Consider the following 22,418-nt stretch of genomic DNA (forward strand, 5'->3'; position numbering starts at 1 on the left):
ATGCAATGTAGTATTAGGCCCTACAAAATACAGAATAACAAAAACATGGCAATCATGGCACACCTTCATTGACCACACTTGACACGCATACTAGTTGAAGCCTGTGCCGGCTGCCAAAGCCTGTCGCACTTCGCTGGGGCAATGATTAATGAATGATATTGGAGAGTGTTGCTGGAATGAGATATGACACGGAAAACATGAGTTCCCGGAGAAAAAGCTGTTCCACCTTCGCTTTGTTCTGCACATATCTCACATGGAATGACCGGGATTTGAACTACAGAACCCAGCGGTGAGAGGCTGGCGCGCTGCCGCCTGAGCCACGCGGACTCTCTGCCCTTTAGCATCAATTTCTTTAACAATTAACTCATGCAGATGCCTCAAATGTTCATAATTTGCAGATATGTTTGTATCGTTATCTTCTATGCATGTTCTTTTAATTACACTAAGTTTTGGCTTGTCCGCCTGTACAGTGTAGTGGTTAGTGTAATTACCTGCCACCCCCGAAGGCCGGGGTTCGATTCCCGGCTCTGCCACGAAATTTGAAAAGTGGTACGAGGGCTGGAACGCGTTCCACTCAGCTTCAGGAGGACAACTGAGTAGAAGTGGGTTCGATTCCCACATCGGCCAACCTGGAAGTGGTTTTTCGTGGTATCCCATTTCACCTCCAGGCAAATGCCAAGATGGTACCTAACTTATGGCCACGGCCGCTTCCTTCACCCTTCCTTGTCTATCCCTTCAAAAATTCCCATTCCCGGAAAGGCCCCTGTTCAGCATAGCAGGCGAGGTACTGACCATCATCCCCAGTTGTATCCCCGACCCAGAATATGAAGTTCCACGACACTGTCTGAGGCAGTAGAGGTGAAGTCCCTTACTGAATCCGAGGGAAAAACCGACCCTGGAGGGTAAACAGACAAAGAAACAACAGCAGGACATTGCTTCATAAAGTACCAAAAATGCTTAATTTACATCATACCAACTGGTAAACTGTTGCTCCTTAAAGGCGTACGCCATCGAGCGCTGCTTTTGTGTAGAAATTGCTGTAGGCCTATGGAAGAACCAGAACTCCAACATAAATGGAAGTAACCAATAAATCACGATAAGGATTACTAACAGAATAGCAGGAAAACAAATAGAAACTATACATATCTAGGACAAAACATACTTAACCGTCAGCACGTAGCATCCGTGGCGCAATCGGTTAGCGCGTTCGGCTGTTAACCGAAAGGTTGGTGGTTCGAGACCACCCGGGGGCGGCAAGTTTTTAAAGCCCAGTGTCACTTAGACGGTCCTAGAACAGATGTTTCACTGCAGAGATATGTGGCTACTGTTATATTTGTTACGGGGTTTTTCGTGGTAGTTAGAGGTGAAAGAAGGTGCTGGGATGAACAGGTCTCAACTTACGAAATTAAAGTTAATTTAAAATTTAACAAGGTTATATTTTCTTTTCAAGATCAAGAAATAACAAATATAACAGGTACTCAGTAGCCTAGCAACAAATCGAAAATGTACAATCACAGTGTTACAGGATTTGGGCTCCGAGAGCCAGACACATAATTCTTGAGCAATTAGCCCAACTTTAGCCAGATACCAGGTTTGACAAAGGGGCAGAAAACCCCAATCATGCCCAGGAGCTCTTGCTCCCTATTACTCAGTAAAGCCTGCTCGAGGCACACAGAAATCATAATTTTTTGGAAGAGCAACCCGCTCTCAAAGTTCCAGCCTATCAAAGGCCACACCAAATTCCACCTTCAAGCTGTCCTCTAAGGACATAAACACAGGGGTAAAAATACCCAACCTACTGAGGCCGATTTAGTAAATAAACAGGAAAATTACAAGGCCCCAAAATACAAACTTGAGCGGAGGCGTAACTAGCACTCCTAATACGCTTCTTTAAAACCTACTTGGCACTAGGCCACTAATGCAAGGGCTAATCCCATACTAAAGAGGTGACTTATATAAGAAAACGGTTTACATTACATTAGGAGGGAAGAAACGGTTGTGAAAATAAGTTCACCTCAAAGCAATATGAGTGGGAGCTCGAGAGGGTTAAGCACTCTCTATCCCAATATGTAGTTACAGAGGCAGAATTTAAACCAAAAGTCTTTTACATTTTAGGGGAAAGTTACATGGTAAAAGATTTCGAACCCGCCCCGAGGGTTAAACTGCTGAGCTGGCAAGAAAATAAGTTATAAAACGACCATTACCTGGTGGTTGAACTGCTGCCCGAAGAAAGAGGCGCTTCCCGCCCCCTGCTACATAATTTACACAATGATAGATGTTACTGAAGTGGCCCGGAGACCCGAAAATCAGCAGTTTATATACCCTCGCGGAACATTCGAGACCTTTCATGAATGAGAACACCCGCCCACAAGCCTTTTATTGGACGACCAAAAGATTACATGTCAGAACTGAAGAAGAAACCCAGGATTGGTGGAAAATTAATTATAGAAAATTATGATTGGCCAGTTTCAAAACTGGCAGAAAGAAAGGGTTAACATTGCCAACTTAAACAAAAGCTGAAAGAAATTTAATAAGGAACAAACTTATAAATACTAAATTTCTTCAAAAAAGGGTTCCCTCACTTCGCACTAGGGTGCACAATTGTAGTTCGTAAGTAGTGTCATCTAGAAGAGAATGTTCACATTTCTTGCTACAGAGAAAACAACATTGAATCGAAATTGACATAGTTCAGAACACTTCAAAATTTACAAGTAGTGACATCTTCTGATAAACTTGAGAATTAACCTGGTAGTTAAAGTTCAGGTTTCCTCCAGTAGAGGAGTTTCAACTGGCGCAAGGTTTGAATTAGCGGCGTGGAGGTGTACCACCCGGTACAATATTCAAGATGGCATCCGCTGGAAACACCTCAACAAGACAAACTGCTCTACCTGTCCTTGGTTCTTATAGGTAAGGAGATATTCAGATGAATATAAGGCCTCATCTGATCAGGAGGAAGATAGCGTCACCATGGCCATACAAACGTTCCACTTCTATGAGGATGTGCACTAAATTGCAAACAAGGAAATTACTCGTACAGTTTACATGCGGAACTTAGTCTCATATAAGAAGTTTGTATATAAGTGTCCGCCTTTGTGGTGTAGTGGTTAGCGTGATTAGCTGCCACCCCCGAAGGCTCTGCCACGAAATTTGAAAAGTGGTATGAGGGCTGGAACGGGGTCCACTCAGCCTCGGGAGGTCAACTGAGTAGAGGTGGGTTCGATTCCCACCTCAGCCAACCTGGAAGTGGTTTTCCGTGGTTTCCCACTTCTCCTCCAGGCGAATGCCGGGATGGTACCTAAGGCCACGGCCGCTTCCTACCCTCTTCCTTGCCTATCCCATAGCATAGCAGGTGAGGCCGCCTGGGCGAGGTACTGGTCATACTCCCCAGTTGTATCCCCGACTAAGAGTCTGAAGCTCGAGGACACTGTCCTTGAGGCGGTAGACCCTGGAGGGTAAACAGATTACGAACGAACGAAATCATGAGAGACTATTGACGAACATAAAGCTAAATGAAATGAAATGGCGTATGGGTTTTAGTGCCGGGAGCGTCCGAGGACATGTTCGGCTCGCCAGGTACAGGTCTTTCGATTTGACCCCCGTAGACGACCTACGGGATGAGGATGAAATGATGATGAGGACAACACATACACCCAGCCTCCGTGCCAGAGAAATTAACCAATGATAGTTAAAATTCCCGACCACCGGGGAATTTGGCCGTGCGGTTAGGGGCGCGCAGCTGAGAGTTTGCATCCAGGAGATAGTGGGTTCGAACATCGGCAGCCCTGAAGACGGTTTCCCATTTTCACACAAGACAAATGCTGGGGCTATACGTTAATTAAGGCCACGGCCGCTTCCTTCCCATTCCTAGGCTCCTCCTGTCACATCGTCGCCGCAAGACCTATCTGTGTCAATGCGACGTAAATCAAATTGCAAAAAAACTCCCCGATCCTGCCGGGAATCGAAACCGCGACCCCTGTGACCAGAAGCCAGCACGCAAACCACACACCCATGGAGTCGAACAACATAGTGGTTGTAGAACAAGACAAAAGGGTGATTACATGGGTACCTAAATTTCTAGACAACAGAACTCACAAAATTAATGAAACTTTACCTGACACTATCATGATAAAAGGGAAGCTTACGCAAGTCATTATTATTAACTTTTGCGTTTGCGGTTTTTTTTTTTTTTTTTTTTTTTTTTTTTTGTTCCTTTCTTTACAATTTGCTTTACGTCGCACCGATATAGACAGGTCTTTTGGCGACAATGGGACAGGAAAGGCCTAGGAGTGGGAAGGAAGCGGCCGTGGGTTTGATTAAGGTACAGCGTGCTGTGACAATGGGAAACCGCTGAAAACCACCTAAGGACTGCCGACAATGGGGGTTCAAACCCACAGCTGCGCGCCCAAAAACGCACGGCAAATTCGCCCAGTTTTGTGCTTTGTAATGTAAATAGATAAATAAATATATATAAATGGCATAAATAATTATGTAGAAATGATAAATATAAGAACTGGAATCACATATAAAGCTTTGGTGGCTGATGTACTTTATACAGGAGGAGGATAAACAGATGATGATAATAATAATAATAATAATAATAATAATAATAATAATAATAATAATAATAATAATAATAATAATCATCATCATCATTATTATCTGTTTACCCTCCAGGTTCGGCTTTTCCCTCGGACTCAGCGAGGGATCCCACCTCTACCGCCCCAAGGGCAGTGTCCTGGAGCTTCAGACTCTCAGTCGGGGATACAACTGGGGAGTATGACCAGTACCTCGCCCAGGCGGCCTCACCTGCTATGGTGAACAGGGGCCTTGTAGGGGGATGGGAAGATTGGAAAGGATAGGCAAGGATGAGGGAGGGAAGCGGCCGTGGCCTTAAGTTAGGTACCATCCCGGCATTCGCCTGGAGGTGAAGTGGGAAACCACGGAAAACCACTTCGAGGACGGCTGAGGGGGGAATCGAACCCACCTCTACTCAGTTGACCTCCCGAGGCTGAGTGGACCCCGTTCCAGCCCTCGTACCACTTTTCAAATTTCGTGGCAGAGCCGGGAATCGAACCCGGACCTCCGGAGGTGGCAGCTAATCACGCTAACCACTACACCACAGAGGCGGCAATAATAATAATAATAATAATAATAATAATAATAATAATAATAATAATAATAATAATAATAATATTTGTACCGGGCGGTACACCTCCACGCCGCTAATTTAAAATGTGCGCCAGTTGAAACTCCTCTGCTGGAGGAAGTCTGAACTTTATTGACGGTATTAATTTCAAATTTCTCAGAAGATGTCACTACGTGGAAAATTTTGAGTTTTTGAACTGTGTCATTTTCGACGTATTTTTGTTTTGCTTGTAGAAAGTAGTGTGAACTTTCTCTTCTAGAGGACACTACTGAAGATCAACAATAGTGCACCCTAGTGCGGAGTGAAAGAACTGGTTTTTTTTGGAGAAATTTTTATTTCAAAAGTTTGTTTCTTGTTAAATTTCTTTCTGTTATTGTTTAAGTTGGCTGTATACCCCTCTCTTTCCCCTTGTTTTGTATTTAGCCAATCCCGAATTTCTTTAATTAATTTCTGACCAATCCGATGTATCTTCCCCCAACTTGAATATGTTGCTGTATCCTACCCAATAAAGTGCTTGTGGGAGGGTGTTTTCATTCCCCTAACGCCTCGAACCTTCCGCGAGAGTATATAAGCTGCTGATTTTAGGGTCTCCGGGCCACTTCTGTTCCATCTTTCAGTGTGTAAAGTACATAGCAGGGGGCGGGAAGCGCCTCTTTCTCCGGCAGCGGTCAACAACCAGGTAATGGCCGATTAATTACTTCTTTTCTTGCTTGCTCAGCAGTTTAACTCTCGGGGCGGGTCCGAAGTTTTTCCATTATGTAACCTTCCTTAAAATGTAAAGAAACTTGTATTTATTCTATCTTTTAAACTACATATTGGGATAGAGAGTGCTTAACCCTCTCGAGCTCTCACTCATATTGTTTTGAGGTGAACTTATTTTCTCAACCTATTCTTCCTTAACATTATGTAAATTTGTTTCTTTTCTAAAGTCACCTCCGTAGTATGGGATTAGCCCTTGCATCAGTGGCCTAGAGCCAAATTAGGTTTTGAAACAAATACATTAGGAGTGCAGATCGCCTCCTCTCAAATTGTTATTTTAGAGGTCATGTAATTACCCTTTTTCATTTAATAGAACCCAGTAGGTTGGGTATGTTACCCCTGTGTCTATGTCCAGAGAGGACAACTTGAAGGTGGAGTTTGGTGTGGCCTTTGAGAGGCTTAAAGTTGAGAGCGAGTGGCTCTTTTTCGAAAATTGAGTGTTGTATGCCTCGAGGAGGCTTTTCGGTGTAAATTGGAGCAAGTGCTCCTGAGCATGAATGGGGTTTTCTGCCCCTCTGTTAATTCTTATTTTGAAGTAAGGTTGGGCTGATTGCCCAAGCATTGTGAAGTCGGGGCGCGAAGCCCAAATCCTGTAAATATTATAACTACCTTTTGACTTGCTACTCTGTACCTGCCATGCTTGTTATTTCTTTTGAAAAGAAAATATAACCTTGTTAAATTTTAAATTAATTTTACTTTCGTAGTTTGAGACCTGTTCACCAACCCGCACCTTCTTTCACGCATAACTACCGCAAAAACACGGTAACAATATTATTAATAATAATAATAATAATAATAATAATAATAATAATAATAATAATAATAATAATAATTGTACCTGTTGGTACACCTGTACGCCGCACATTTGAATTTTCCGCCTTAAATTACTCCTCTACAGCTGAAACTCTGAACTTTAAAACTGAATTAATTCAACCGTTTATCTGAAGATGTCACTGTGTTAATTTCGAATTATTTTTGTTTACTAATTATCAAGAAGTGTGGACATTCTCTCACAGATGTCTCTACCAAAAACTATGATCATGCACCCTGGTGCGAAATGAAGGAACTTTTGTTGAAGAAATTTTGTATTTATAAGTTTTGGTCTTTACTAAATTTTGTTCTTTATTATTCATGAAAGGTCTCGAATCTTCCACGAGGGTTTAAAAACTGCTGATTTTCTCGGCTCTTCGCCACTTCAACAACATCTAGCTTAGTGTATGGAAGTATAGCAGGGGGCGGGTTGCGCCTCTTCCTTCGAGCAGCAGCTCTTCAGCAAAGGTAATGGCCTTTTAACACCTTTATTTCTTTCTTGCTCAGCAGTTTAACCCCCGGGAAAGGTTCTTTTTTTTTTTTTTTTTTTTGATAGTTGCTTTACGTCGCACCGACACAGGTAGGTCTTATGGCGACGATGGGACAGGAAAGGGCTAGGAGTGAGAAGGAAGCGGCCGTGGCCTTAATTAAGGTACAGCCCCAGCATTTGCCTGGTGTGAAAATGGGAAACCACGGAAAACCATTTTCAGGGCTGCCGACAGTGGGGTTCGAACCTACTATCTCCCGAATACTGGATACTGGCCGCACTTAAGCGACTGCAGCTATCAAGCTCGGTGGGAAAGGTTCGAAACCTTTTCAAAGTAGCCTACCTGTTCAAAATGTAACTTAGTGCCGGCTTGTGTAAACATTTTCTTATTACTTTAACTGTAAATCGGGGATAGAGAGTGTCTTACCCTCTCGAGCTCCCCTTCATTTTGGATTTGAGGTGACTACGTTTTCATAACCGATTTTCTTATCTTCATTAATGTGTTAAATTATTTTTCTTATACGAGTCACCTCTATAGTATGGGAATAGCCCCTGTGTATCGGCTTAGCACCACTTAGGTTTTAACAAGCTTTCATGTAGGAGTGCAAGTACTCGCCTCCATTCAGCTTTGTATTTTGGGCCATTAACTTAACCCGTTTTGTTTTCCTTCCTGCGAAGGCCCAGTAGATTGGGTACGAGGTACCCCTGTTCCATTATAAGTTGTGCCTTGATGGCAGTTTAGTATAATAATCTGTTATTGCCTTTAATAGGTTTGGACAATTAAGAGTGGGTCAGCTCTTTCTGGTATTTTGAAAGGTGCCTCTAGGAGGCTTGACATTACGAGGTGGGAGCAAGTGCTCCATGTAATTAGGGGTTTTCTGCCCTTTGGTAATTTGTGTTTGTGAGCTGAGAGCTCAGAAATTGTTCAACTTTGGGGCTCGTAGCCCAGAATTTGTAAAGACACCTTACTTGTGTTTTCGCTTGTTATTGTACCTGAATATTCATTGTTATTTCACTTAGTGAAAAACTGTTAAAACTTGTTATCTGTTGAAAATATAAACTTTATTTAAATTTTAAATTCATCTTTCGGTCTTGTAGTTAGACCCATTCCAGCCCGCAACTTCTTTCACCTCTGCTGATCTAAAAAAATACGGTAATAATAATAATAATAATAATAATAATAATAATAATAATAATAATAATAATAATAATTGTACCAGGAGGTACACCTCAACCCCGCACATTTAAAAGAAGCGCCTTAAATAACGCTATCTCTCATACAAATCTTAAAACAGCTACGGCATGAAGTTGGAACATCGACCAGGAGATGTCACCATTGAATTATGGAGTAATGGTGTTATTGTGAAGTTGCCTAAACTGTCTGTATTTATTGGTTTTGTTGTGGTTTACGTCAAGAAGATTGAACTTTTTTCAACAGATGTCGTTACAAAAAACTGAGGTACTAATGCACTCTGGTGCAGGGAAAAAAGAATTAGAGATTTAAAGAAGTTTTGTGTCCTTATGTTCTCTCAACTAAATTAATGTTCATTAATTTTATTTCAAGGTTTGCAACACTTCTTTCTCATTCCGCCAGTTTTTGAATCTGGCCAATCACTAATTTTCTGTAAATATTTTTCAGCTAATCACTGGCTTCTTGTAGGTTTCTGGTTTACCCAATAAAAATGAGAGGGTGTGTCCGCATTTAGTCCAGAACACTCTCGAACCGTCCCCTCGGGTATATAAGCTTGTCTTTTGATCGCCGAATTTCTGAGAGTGTGTGCGTAAAGACAGGAGGTGAGGCGCCTCATTCTTCGCCAGGCAGTTCATCAGCCAAGGTAATGGCCACCAGTCATATCTCTCTGTAGTTACCTCCGCAGGCTTACACGAGGGGAAGGTTCAAATTTCTAACTATGAAAACACCCGTTTTCTAAAATGTAAATTTCCTTTCAGCTAATGTAAAATTTCATAAAGTCTTTAAATCGGGCATAGAGAGTGCATTACCCTCTCGAGTTCCCCTTCAACTTCGTTTGAGGAGACTACGATTTTGTAACTGTTTCTCTTTTCTGTAAAGCGTTTAATTAACCTTCATTCTAGTCACTTCAGGAGCTTGAGATTAGCCCCTGCATCATCGGGCCGAGAGCCCAAATAGGGTTTTATATTTAATTTTCTAGGAGCGCAAGTGTACGCCTCCATTCATTTTGTGTTCGGGCCAGTAATTTAACCTGATTCTTTTCCACGAAGGCCCAGTAGTTTGGGTACTAAATTGTAAAATTGCAAGTTGGGCCTAGAGAGGCCAGAAATGTGTAAGAATTTTGTAAGAAATTGGGAGTGAAGTCTCCTTGGTTAATGTTGGAGAGCATGTAAGCTCCTTTCTGAGATTGCTGTAATATTGAGGTGGCCTTTGGAAGGCCGTATTTGTAACATTTCGAGCAAGGTGCTCTTGTTTTGGGAGAATTCTCCTGGTCTATGTAAACGCTAATTGGCGGTGTTGTAAAGTTGAAAATTAGGGGCTTGAAGCCCAAATTGGTTAAATTCCCTATTATTGGCTTTTCCAATTCTTGTATCAAGATTGTTATTGTACCTGATCTTTCTTTTCCTCACCTAGTGAAGAATCTTGTTAAGTTAGAAATTTGAAAAGAAATATAACCTTCATTTTTAAAGTTTTAAGTTAATCTTTGATATAGTACACAGATCTTTTCCACCCAGCACCTTCTTTCACCTCTTTCTGCTCTACGGAAACACGGTAACAATAATAATAATAATAATAATAATAATAATAATAATAATAATAATAGAGCGAAGAATCATGAGGACAATTTTAGGACTAAGACACACGGAATAATGGTACCGCCTCCAAACCCGGAAATACACAGAAGAATTATCTAATATTGCATCAGACCTCAGGAAAAGAAGACAAAAATGTTATGGACATGTTAAGTGGTTTCGTCCGCCTCTATGGTGTAGTGGTTAATGTGATTAGCTGCCACTCCCGGGAGGCCCGGGTTCGATTCCCCGCTCTGCCACGAAATTTGAAAAGTGGTACGAGTACTAGAAACGGGTCCACTCAGCCTCGGGAGGTCAGCAGAGTAGATGTGGGTTCGATTCCCACCTCAGCCATCCTGAAAGTAGCTCCCGTGGTTTCCCACTTCTCCTCCAGGCAAATGGCCGGGTGGTGCCTAACTTAAAGCCACGGCCGCTTCCTTCCCTCTTCCTTGTTTATCCCTTCCAATCTTCCCATCCCCGCAAGGCCCCTGTTCAGCATAGTAGGTGAGGCCGCCTGGGCGAGGTACTGGTCTTCCTTCCCAGTTGTATCCCCGATCCTGAGTTTGAAGTTCCACGACACCGACCTTGAGGCGGTAGAGGTGGGGTCTCTCACTGAGTCCGAGGGAAAAACCGACTTCGGAGGGTAAACAGATAAAGAAACAACAGCGAGACTTTGCTACAGAAAGTACCGTAAATGCTTATTTTACATCGTACCAACCGGTAAACTGTTGCTCCTTAAAGGCGTACGCCATCGAGCGCTGCTTTTGTTTAGAAATTGCTGTATGGAAGAACCAGAACTGCAACATAAATGGAAGTAACCAATTGATCACGATAAGGATTACTAACAGAAAAGCAGAAAGACAAATAGAAACTATACATGTCTAGAACAAATCATACTTAACCTTCAGCACGTAGCCTCCGTTGCGCAATCGGCTAGCGCGTTCGGCTGTTAACCGAAAGATTGGTGGTTCGAGCACACCCGGGGGCGGCAAATTTTTCAAGCCCAGTGTCACATTAGGCGGTCCTAGAACAGATGTTTACTGCAGTGATATGTGACCCTTTTTATATTCGGGACGACACCCGCTGGAAACACCGCTACGAGACAAACTGCTGTACATGTCCTTGGTTCTTATAGGCAAGGAGATATTCTGATGAATATAATGCATCATGTCCGCCTCTGTGGTGTAGTGCTTAGTGTGATTAGCTGCCACCTCCGGGGGCTCGGGCTCGATTCCCGGCTCTGCCGCAAAATTTGAAAAGTGGTTCGAGGGCTGGAACGGGGTCCACTCAGCCTCCGGAGGTCAAACTGAGTAGAGGTGGGTTCGATTCCCACCTCAGCCACCCTAGAAGTGGTTTTTTGTGGTTTCCCACTTCTCCTCCAGGCAAATGCCGGGATGGTACCTAACTTCAAGCCACGGCCGCTTCCTTCACTCTTCCTTGTCTACCCCTTCCAATCTTCCCATCCACCCGCAATGCCCCTGTTCAGGTGAAGCCGCCTGGGCCAGGTACTGGTAATACTCAAATGTCTCACGCTCCAGGACACTGTCCTTCAGACGGTAGAGGTGGGATCCCTCGCTGAGTCCGAGGGAAAACCAACCCTGGACGGCAAGCAGATTAAGAAAGAAAGATAATGCATCATCTGATCAGGAGGAAGATAGCGTTACCATGGCCATTCAAACGTTCCTGTTTTACGAGGTCCTGCACTCAATTGCAATCAAGGTTTAAGTACGGAACTTAGTCTCATATAAGAAGTTTGTATTTAAGTAAGGTTAGACTCAACTTGGAGGATTCCAGTAAGTTGTGCCGGATGTTTTCGAATCAAGAGGTCAAATGAACTGCATCACTATTTATCTAACCAACGAGCTTTGGTTAAGCCCCCCTAAAGAACCAATTAATACTGAAGTGATGATACTTGTACTAATGAAAATATTTATTTCCATAATATAGGCCAGGATCATGAGAGACTATTAATTAACATAAAGGTAAATGAAATGAAATGACGTATGGCGTTTAGTGCCGGGAGTGTCCGAGGACATGTTCGGCTCGCCAGGTACAAGTCTTTCGATTTGACTCCCGTAGGAGACTTGCGCATCGTGATGATGATGATGATGATGAAATGATGATGAGGATGACACATACATCCATACAAATTGTACCGGGCGGTACACCTCCACGCCGCTAATTTAAAATGTGCGCCAGTTGAAACTCCTCTGCTGGAGGAAGTCTGAACTTTATTGACGTATTAATTTTCAAGTTTCTCAGAAGATGTCACTACCTGGAAATTTTAGAGTTTTTGAACTGTGTCATTTTCGACGTATTTTTGTTTTGCTTGTAGTAAGAAGTGTGAACTTTCTCTTCTAGAGGACACTACTGAAGATCAACAATAGTGCACCCTAGTGCGGAGTGAAAGAACTATTTTTTGGAGAAATTTTTATTTCAAAAGTTTGTTTCTTGTTAAATTTCTTTCTGTTATTGTTTAAGTTGGCTGTATACCCCTCTCTTTCCCCTTGTTTTGTATTTAGCCAATCCCGAATTTCTTTTATTAATTTCTGACCAATAGGATCTATCTTCCCCCAACTTGAAGATGTTGCTGTATCCTACCCAATAAAGAGTTTGTGGGAGGGTGTTTTCATTCCCCTAACGCCTCGAACCTTCCGCGAGAGAATATAAACTGCTGATTTTAGGGTCTCCGGGCCACTTCTGTTCCATCTTTCAGTGTGTAAAGTACATAGCAGGGGGCGGGAAGCGCCTCTTTCTTCGGCAGCGGTCAACAACAAGGTAATGGCCAATTAATAACTTCTTTCTTTGCTAGCTCAGCAGTTTAACTCTCGGGGCGGGTCCGAAGTTTTTCCATTATGTAACCTTCCTTAAAAATGTAAAGAAACTTGTATCTATTCTATCTTTTAAACTACATATTGGGATAGAGAGTGCTTAACCCTCTCGAGCTCCCCCTCATATTGTTTTGAGGTGAACTTATTTTCTCAACCTATTCTTCCTTAACATTATGTAAATTTGTTTCTTTTCTAAAGTCACCTCCGTAGTATGGGATTAGCCCTTGCATCAGTGGCCTAGAGCCAAGTTAGGTTTTGAAACAAATACATTAGGAGTGCAGATCGCCTCCTCTCAAATTGTTTCTTTAGAGGTCATTGTAATTACCCTTTTTCATTTAATTGACCTCAGTAGGTTGGGTATGTTACCCCTGTGTCTATGTCCTGAGAGGACAACTTGAAGGTGGAGTTTGGTGTGGCCTTTGAGAGGCTTAAAGTTGAGAGCGAGTGGCTCTTTTTCGAAAATTGAGTGTTGTATGCCTCGTGGAGGCTTTTCAGTGTAATTTGGAGCAAGTGCTCCTGAACATGAATGGGGTTTTCTGCCCCGTTGGTAAAACTTATTTTGAAGTAAGGTTGGGCTGATTGCCCACGAATTGTGAAGTAAGGGCGCTGAGCCCAAATCCAGTAAATATTGTACCTACATTTTGTTGACTTGCTACTCTGTACCTGCAATGCTTGTTATTTCTTAATTTTAAAAAGAAAATATAACCTTGTTAAATTTTACATTAACTCTGATTCCGTAGTTTGAGACCCGTTCACGCCCACACCTTCTTTCACCTCTACCTACCGCTAAAACACGGTAACAAGTGGTAGCAGAGCGTGGTTGAATGGGTCTCAATTTAGCCCCTTTTGACGGCTAAACATTGTTTTGTTCCGAACTCTAACAATTTTCTCAGTTGCTGGAATTTTTTTTGATTTTTTCAAAATTGTTCTGTCATCACGCCCGGCCCTCGCGATGTTCTCCATTTTAACTATTTGCGCAAAGAGGAGTTAATCTATGAATTAACTATTAGAAATGTGCAATCTGGAGGCTCGGTTGCAGTAGACACAAATAAGCTTCGAGAGTCCCTTGATTTGCCCATTTCCATCCCCACCTTGGGAGAGAAAGAAGTTGACGACTCTCTTTCCACGATCGTCGAGAATATTACTGGGCTAGCTTCTGTAGTTAGTTTTTTTGATGAAAATGATCCTTCTCCTAATCAAATTAAGCGGGTGCAAGCCAGGCTATATCACTTTTCAAATAGAGTTAACGATCTGTTGTCTCTGAAGTTGAATGACGTTCAGAGGAAGGAAGCTAGTACGCTGCTTGAAAATATTTCTGAATTATCTAGCAAGGTCACTCAATTGTTAACTGGGGAGGTTCCTCCCAAAACTGATCAACCCGCCACGATGAATGCAGGTAGCGAGGAAGAGCCTCCTAAGGGAGAAGTAAATAGGAAAACCATTGCTGCTCAAACAACCTCTGCCCCATTGGACGAGTCTGAACACCGTAACTCATTAAATAATGTACGTTCTGAATTAACTTCCTTGCCATTGAAACCTTTACCGACTATGTCACCTGGGTTTAACAGCTTGCCTCATCCATTGGCAATGTTGCTCAGAGGTATCTCTAAGTTTTCCGTTAATACCACCAGTGACGTAATTTCATTTTTAAGATTTCTAGTTGAATTTCAGGATCATGCCCTTGTGTTTAATCTTTCTCCGTGTCAAATTTTGCAAATCATCTATCCTTATGCAATTGGTATTCTCTCAGACAAAATAGTAAGAGCCATAGCCGAACAGTCATCTATTGAAGATTTTCATGCACACTTGCTTGCAAATTTTATTCCTGCTCGCGCGAGGTCATCTCTGATTCAGAAGTACTATTACCGTGTACAACGCTTGGATGAAAATTTGGCTGATTTCATACAAGACATTAAGTTTTATACTAGGGTGTTTGCCCTTCATTTTCCTGAAGATCAGATTGTACAGGCTATTGTAGAGGGAATTTCACCTCCCTATAGGTCATATTTGTGTTTCGCGGCGTGCCCGCAAACTTTTTCTGAACTTGAAGCATTGGCCGTCTCAGCGGAAGGAGTTAGATACGCCGATTCTTTGCGTGTCGCGAAAGAACCCCCTCCTTCTTTTAGTAATCCTCGGCCTCCACCTCGCCGACCAGTCAATCCCCGTAAATGTTATGCTTGCGGGTCGCCTGACCATCTTCGCAATAAGTGTCCACTGATCAAGTCGAGTGGGACAAGGAATGGGGCTGGTTCATCCCAAGGCTGTTTTAAATGTGGGGCTTTCTCACATATCGCCAAGAATTGCCCAAACTCAAATAGCACCCCCTCCTGCTCAACTTCTGGTGCAAATTCCACCAATGCCAATAATAAAAAATGACTAGTGGCTTCGGCTGAGTCGACTAATCCTGCTTCCCAAGGCTCAGCCCCTGGCAAAAAGGTCGTGAATTCAGGGAACGATCAGTCTTCAAATTCATCTTTTGAATGCCCTAAAGAATGTCTTAGGATTGCGGCGGATACCCCCGCACCTGTTCCTTTTCTTAAGATTGAGTTAAATAACGAACCTATAACTGCTCTATTAGATTCAGGCAGTGTTTGTTCTATTATTTCGGACCAATGGTATTCAAAATTGAAATCTATTTGTAAATTACCTGACTATGATTCATCTCCTGTTCAATATGTTTCGGCTAATTCATCCCCATTAGAAATTCTAGGTTCTGTAAATGCCAAAATTCGTATTTTTAAATTTACATGGAAAATCAAACTGTTTGTGGCTAAGCATTTGTCTTGCCCCATCATACTGGGAGCGGACTTCATTTCTCACACGGGTCTTGTGCTCGATCTCCAAAGTAAGTCGTGCACATTCAAATTTGCGTCCAATTGTAAAATTCCCTTATTAAAGTGTAATTCTGTGTCATGTTCATCTATTTCGCCTACCCAGGATGAGATGTTTTTAGACCTTAGACATCTACCTGAGGAGCAGGCTGATAGTATTCGTAAATTATGTCAGTCATTTCCAGAGGTGATCTCTGATACTCTTGGTGTTACTGATCTTATTGAATACAAAATTGAGGTCACGGATTCGATTCCTGTCCGTTTTCCACCATATAGGCTATCTCCACCTAAAATGAAGGCATTGAAAGAAATCATCGATCAAATGTTGAAGGATGGTATTATTAGGCCCTCTAAGTCGGCGTATTCTTCGCCTATTTTTCTAGTCCCGAAACCCCAAGGGGGCTTCAGGCCTGTCATTGATTATAGGGCTCTCAATCGGAAGGTGGTGTTGCAATCTGTGCCCCTTCCTGACCTTCATTCTTGTTTTTCATGGTTTCGTAAGGCCAAGTTCTTTACTATCTTGGACTTGAATCAGGCCTATAATCAAATTCCCCTTGCCGAAGAGTCTAAATACCTTACAGCGTTTGCCACGGACTGGAACTTATACGAATACAACCGCGTGCCTTTCGGGCTCCCCACGGGAGCAGCTGTACTCACTAGGCTACTAGATAGGGTCTTCTCCGACATCAAATTTGAGTACTTATATCACTACTTGGATGATGTCGTCGTATTTTCAGAGACTTTTGAAGAACATCTAGATCATCTGCGAGAAGTTCTCGATCGCCTTCGTAAGGCTGGGTTAACTGTCAAGTTGTCCAAGGTTGCCTTTGCTAAGCCCTCTATGTCATTCCTAGGGCATATTGTGTCACCTGATGGTGTAGCAGTCGATCATTCTAGAACACAGGCCATCCGTGATTTTAAACCTCCCAAGGACATTAAAGGTATCGCCAGGTTCATTGGTATGGTGAATTTCTTCAGGAAGTTTATTCCTAACTTCGCTAATAGAGCGGCGCCCTTAAACCTTCTTCGTAGGAAAGGCATCAAATTCGAGTGGGGACCTTCTCAACAAGCCGCTTTTGAAGATCTTAAATTAGCTCTCTGTAATGCCCCTGTACTTGCTATGCCTGATTTCTCGAAGAAATTCATCGTCCAAACCGACGCGTCGTCGTCAGCAGTAGCGGCAGTCCTTCTTCAAGAGACTGAACTAGGGAGGCGCCCCATCGCCTATGCATCTAGGACTCTATCGGCTCAAGAAGCCAAGTATTCCATCTATGAGCTCGAAGGTTTGGCAGTCTTATTCGCCTTAGAAAAGTTCCGTCTCTATCTGGAAAACGTCAAATTCGACCTGGAGACAGATAATCAAGCCTTAAGCTGGGTCTTAGGTAGGCCGCGTCGTACTGGTCGTATAGCCCGTTGGGCCATCCGTATTTCTGCCTTCCAATTCGATATCAGGCATATCAGAGGTACTAAAAATGTTGTTGCTGATGGACTCAGCCGTATGTTTTCCAACGACGTCGAGACCCATGAACCGGTCGACAGTTCATCACCTCCCGAGTCCATACTATCTGATGTTAATGCCATCTTAACTGATGCTCCCATGCTCTTTAGGGATATCGAGAAATACCAGCGTGAAGATCCGACGCTGGCTCCGATAATGGAAACCCTTTCTTCTGGGAAACATGTTGTCCCTTATGTTCTGAGGAATGGTGTTTTATGTTGCCCATCGAGGCATGATAAGATGATGAAAGTTGTCGTTCCAGCTGTTCTTGTACCTATGATCTTCAAGTATTATCATGAGACCCCATTAGGAGGGCATCTTGGTATCTTTAAAACTCGTGAAAAGATTCGTGAAATGTTCATCTGGAAAGGTATGGACGGTGAAATCCGTGAACTAGTGAAGGCTTGCAAACCCTGTTTGATCAGTAAACCCACCATGTCCTCCAAGGTAGGCCTTTTGTCTTCGCATCAAGCGTCGCGCCCCATGGAACGCCTGTATATTGATTATGTAGGACCCTTCCCCCAGTCAAAGGGAAATGCCAACAAGTTCATCTTTGTATGCGTAGATGGTTTTACAAGATTTTCCTGGTTATTTCCGACTAAGCTGGCTACCGCTCAGTCCAGCATTACTTGCCTAAATTCTATTTTTGCTTCTTTTGGTCCGTGCCAATATATTGTATCTGATAATGCTAAGGCTTTTACATCTAATTTATTTCGTAAATTCTGCTTTGACCTGTCCATCTCTCATGTGACAACTTCTGCTTATTACCCTCAACCATCTTTGGCTGAACGGGTTAATCGTAATCTCAGGTCCGCGCTTATTGCCTATCATCATGAAGATCATTCCAGGTGGGACACGTCCCTGCATTGGTTAGCTTTTGCTTTGAATTCGGCGGTTCATGAATCACATAAATTTACTCCAGCCTCTTTGATGTTCAAGTTTGTTCCCAACACGCCGCTCTCTAACCTCTGGTCTCTGAGTGACATTCTACCCGAGACAATAGATCCGGACAACATTAAAGATCTTTGGAAGAAGGCTAAAGCCAACCTTAAAGTGTCTCATGAAAAGGTTAGGGAAAGGTATGATCGTGGACGGAGACCCACCCCTTTGAGGGTAGGTGACCAAGTTATGGTCAAGAACTTTGTCCCCGCGGGCAAGCTTGCCCCCAGATTTCATGGGCCTTGTATCATTCTCGATTTTATTACGCCGGTTACGTTGTTATTAAGTAATCCAGCTACCGAGAGGATATTTAGGGTTCACTTGTCACAGGTGAAACCGGTGTAATTTCTGTGTTAACTTCCTTCAGATTATTTTGAAAGGAATATGAAGGTTATTTTTTTTTTTTTGAGTTTCACTTTTAAGGCTTTCTGCCCCTTCTATAATATTTTGTTTCATATGTAAGTATTTTTGTAAACCCTCCCCGCACCGTTAAACTGCCATTCTGTCCTTACCACGGCCATTACCACGCTCCCGTCTCCTGCTATACACACTGTGGCTTGATTATATTAAATGCCATGGATATCTGCACGCCGCTGGCCCCTCAACCTCTCCACCAAGCCTGTGCCCTCAAAAAATGATGATGGTCCAACAATTCTGCCGCCTAGTTTTAATGTTTCAGTGCCCCCGCAGCCGCGCGGCGCCGTGCAGCGACTGGGCTAGAGGAAGGGCCCCCTCGACCCCAGCGAGGACGACATGTGCACGGCGAGCCGGAGCTCTTCTCCCGGCTAAGGCTGATGTGCGGCGCACGTCCTGCTACTTGCCCGCAGCCTGTATATGTTCACCGCGGGCGCGGCGTGCTTCAACACCACTGCTCCCCTCATAGTGCGGGCGAGCGGTATCTCAGGGTACTTGAGGGGTCCGAGCGGCCTCCTTTGGACGCAAGCTGCAACGGCCGGTCTGGCGATCCAACTTAATCAACATCAACTACATGGACAGTTACTATAAGCAATGACTACTCTTGGGAATTCAACAACAAATCTGGTGGACTTAGAAAATTTTTCCTCAACTTTAACACTAAAGTTTAACACTAAAGATTTCCTTCTCAATTCAACCTTCTACAAACATTAAGACAGTACTTCCGCTGTTACTACAAGATTTTTTGAAACTGAATCAAACCAAATTAAGGAAATCTTATAAATGCTTCTGCAATCAATCTTCATATCCACATCATAACTTGGACCTTGTTTCAAACAGATTTCATGTGTCACCCCTGGAGGAACTTTTGGGGGGGGAGGTCTGTACCGGGCGGTACACCTCCACGCCGCTAATTTAAAATGTGCGCCAGTTGAAACTCCTCTGCTGGAGGAAGTCTGAACTTTATTGACGTATTAATTTTCAAGTTTCTCAGAAGATGTCACTACCTGGAAATTTTAGAGTTTTTGAACTGTGTCATTTTCGACGTATTTTTGTTTTGCTTGTAGTAAGAAGTGTGAACTTTCTCTTCTAGAGGACACTACTGAAGATCAACAATAGTGCACCCTAGTGCGGAGTGAAAGAACTATTTTTTGGAGAAATTTTTATTTCAAAAGTTTGTTTCTTGTTAAATTTCTTTCTGTTATTGTTTAAGTTGGCTGTATGCCCCTCTCTTTCCCCTTGTTTTGTATTTAGCCAATCCCGAATTTCTTTTATTAATTTCTGACCAATCGGATCTATCTTCCCCCAACTTGAAGATGTTGCTGTATCCTACCCAATAAAGAGTTTGTGGGAGGGTGTTTTCATTCCCCTAACGCCTCGAACCTTCCGCGAGAGAATATAAACTGCTGATTTTAGGGTCTCCGGGCCACTTCTGTTCCATCATTCAGTGTGTAAAGTACATAGCAGGGGGCGGGAAGCGCCTCTTTCTTCGGCAGCGGTCAACAACAAGGTAATGGCCAATTAATAACTTCTTTCTTTGCTAGCTCAGCAGTTTAACTCTCGGGGCGGGTCCGAAGTTTTTCCATTATGTAACCTTCCTTAAAAATGTAAAGAAACTTGTATCTATTCTATCTTTTAAACTACATATTGGGATAGAGAGTGCTTAACCCTCTCGAGCTCCCCCTCATATTGTTTTGAGGTGAACTTATTTTCTCAACCTATTCTTCCTTAACATTATGTAAATTTGTTTCTTTTCTAAAGTCACCTCCGTAGTATGGGATTAGCCCTTGCATCAGTGGCCTAGAGCCAAATTAGGTTTTGAAACAAATACATTAGGAGTGCAGATCGCCTCCTCTCAAATTGTTTCTTTAGAGGTCATTGTAATTACCCTTTTTCATTTAATTGACCTCAGTAGGTTGGGTATGTTACCCCTGTGTCTATGTCCTGAGAGGACAACTTGAAGGTGGAGTTTGGTGTGGCCTTTGAGAGGCTTAAAGTTGAGAGCGAGTGGCTCTTTTTCGAAAATTGAGTGTTGTATGCCTCGTGGAGGCTTTTCAGTGTAATTTGGAGCAAGTGCTCCTGAACATGAATGGGGTTTTCTGCCCCTCTGGTAAAACTTATTTTGAAGTAAGGTTGGGCTGATTGCCCACGAATTGTGAAGTAAGGGCGCTGAGCCCAAATCCAGTAAATATTGTACCTACATTTTGTTGACTTGCTACTCTGTACCTGCAATGCTTGTTATTTCTTCATTTTAAAAAGAAAATATAACCTTGTTAAATTTTACATTAACTCTGATTCCGTAGTTTGAGACCCGTTCACGCCCGCACCTTCTTTCACCTCTACCTACCGCTAAAACACGGTAACACAAATCATTAACCGATGATGGTTAAAATTCCGGACCCTGCCTGGAATCGAATTCGGGACCCCCGTGACCAAAGGCCAGCACGTTAACCACTTAGCCATGGAGCCGGACAACATAAAGGTTATATCGAAATGACAAAGGAGTCATTACGTGGGTACCTAAATTCCTAGACAACAGAACTCTCAAAATTAATGAATGTTTACCTGAACCTATAATGATAAAACGGGGGCAGGGGGGTACTCAAGTCATTATTATTGGCTTTTGTGTTTTCTTTCTTTCTTTACCGTTTGATTTATGTCGCACAATTACAGACTGGTCTTGTGGCAACAATGGGACAGGAAAGACCTAGGAGAGGGAAGGAAGCGGCCGTGGATTTAATTAAGGTACAACGTGCTGTGAAAATGGGAAACCACTGAGAACCATCGTAAGGACTGCCGAAATTGGAGTTCAAACCCATTATATCACGGATGCGAGCTCACAGCTTCGCGCCCCTAACTGCACGGCCAACGCGCCCGGTAAGAGCAGGTATTAATTGGACGGAAGAAAGGAAATTGATCTTTAGTAAAGATTAAAGCATCCTGGAATCTCCGCAAACGAAATCGTATATAAAGTTTCGTGTGTTCAGAAAGGGACAATTCACGCATAATAATAATAATAATAATAATAATAATAATAATAATAATAATAATAATAATAATAATAATAATGTCCACCTCTCTGGTGTAGTGGTTTATGCGAGTAGCTGCCAGCACCGGAGACCTCTGTACGATTCCCGGTCTGCCACAAAATTTGGAAAATGGTACGAGGGCTGGAATAGGGTCCCCTCTGCCTCAGGAGGTCAACTGAGTAGAGGTGGTTTCGATTCCACCTCGGTCATCCTGGAAGTGATTTTCCGTGATTTCCCAATTCCCCTCCAGGCAAATGCCGGGATTGTACCTAACGTAAGGCCACGGCCGCATCCCCATGCCCACCGAGACCCCTGTTCAGCATAGCAGGTGAGGCCACCTGGGCGTGGTACTGGCCATCCTCCCCAGTTCTATCCCCTGACCCAGAGTTTGAAGCTCCAGGATACTGCCCTTGGAGCGGTACAGGTGGGATCCCTCACTGAGTCCTAGGGAAAATCCAACCCCGGAGGGCAATCAGATTAAGAAAGAAAGAAGTGTTACAAACTACATAACGCAAGAATCAGTTATTATGTCTTCTATCAGAATCAGATTACCCTGCGGGGTTTCTCTTTCCCTCGGACTCAGCGGGGGATCCAATCTCTACCGCCTCAAGTGCAGTGTCCTGGGGCGGGAGACATTGGCTCGGAGGATACAACTGGGGAGAATGACCAGTACATCGCCCGGGCGGCCTCGTCTACTATGCTGAACAGGGGCCTTGCAGGAGGATTGTAAGATTGGATGGGATAGGCAAAGAAGGGGGAGGGAAGTTGCCGTGGCCTTAAGTTAGGAACCATCCGGGAATTTGCATGTAGAAGTAGGAAAACACAGAAAACCATTTCGAGGTTTGCTGAGGTAGGAATCGATCTCGGGCCTCCGGAGGTGGCAGCTGATCACGCTAACCACTACACTGTAT

At 43.2% G+C, this 22,418-nt stretch overlaps 2 non-coding genes across 2 annotated transcripts; both read left to right on the top strand.

Moving 5' to 3' along the window:
- The first annotated feature begins 1,179 nt into the window (after positions 1 to 1,179).
- TRNAN-GUU (transfer RNA asparagine (anticodon GUU)) lies at positions 1,180 to 1,253 on the top strand. Its single transcript has one exon. It is a non-coding gene; the product is annotated as a tRNA-Asn (tRNA).
- Positions 1,254 to 10,879: 9,626 nt separating this feature from the next.
- TRNAN-GUU (transfer RNA asparagine (anticodon GUU)) lies at positions 10,880 to 10,953 on the top strand. The gene has a single exon. It is a non-coding gene; the product is annotated as a tRNA-Asn (tRNA).
- Positions 10,954 to 22,418: the final 11,465 nt, after the last annotated feature.

Source organism: Anabrus simplex, chromosome 6 (assembly GCF_040414725.1).
Source record: "Anabrus simplex isolate iqAnaSimp1 chromosome 6, ASM4041472v1, whole genome shotgun sequence".
NCBI lineage: Eukaryota > Metazoa > Arthropoda > Insecta > Orthoptera > Tettigoniidae > Anabrus > Anabrus simplex.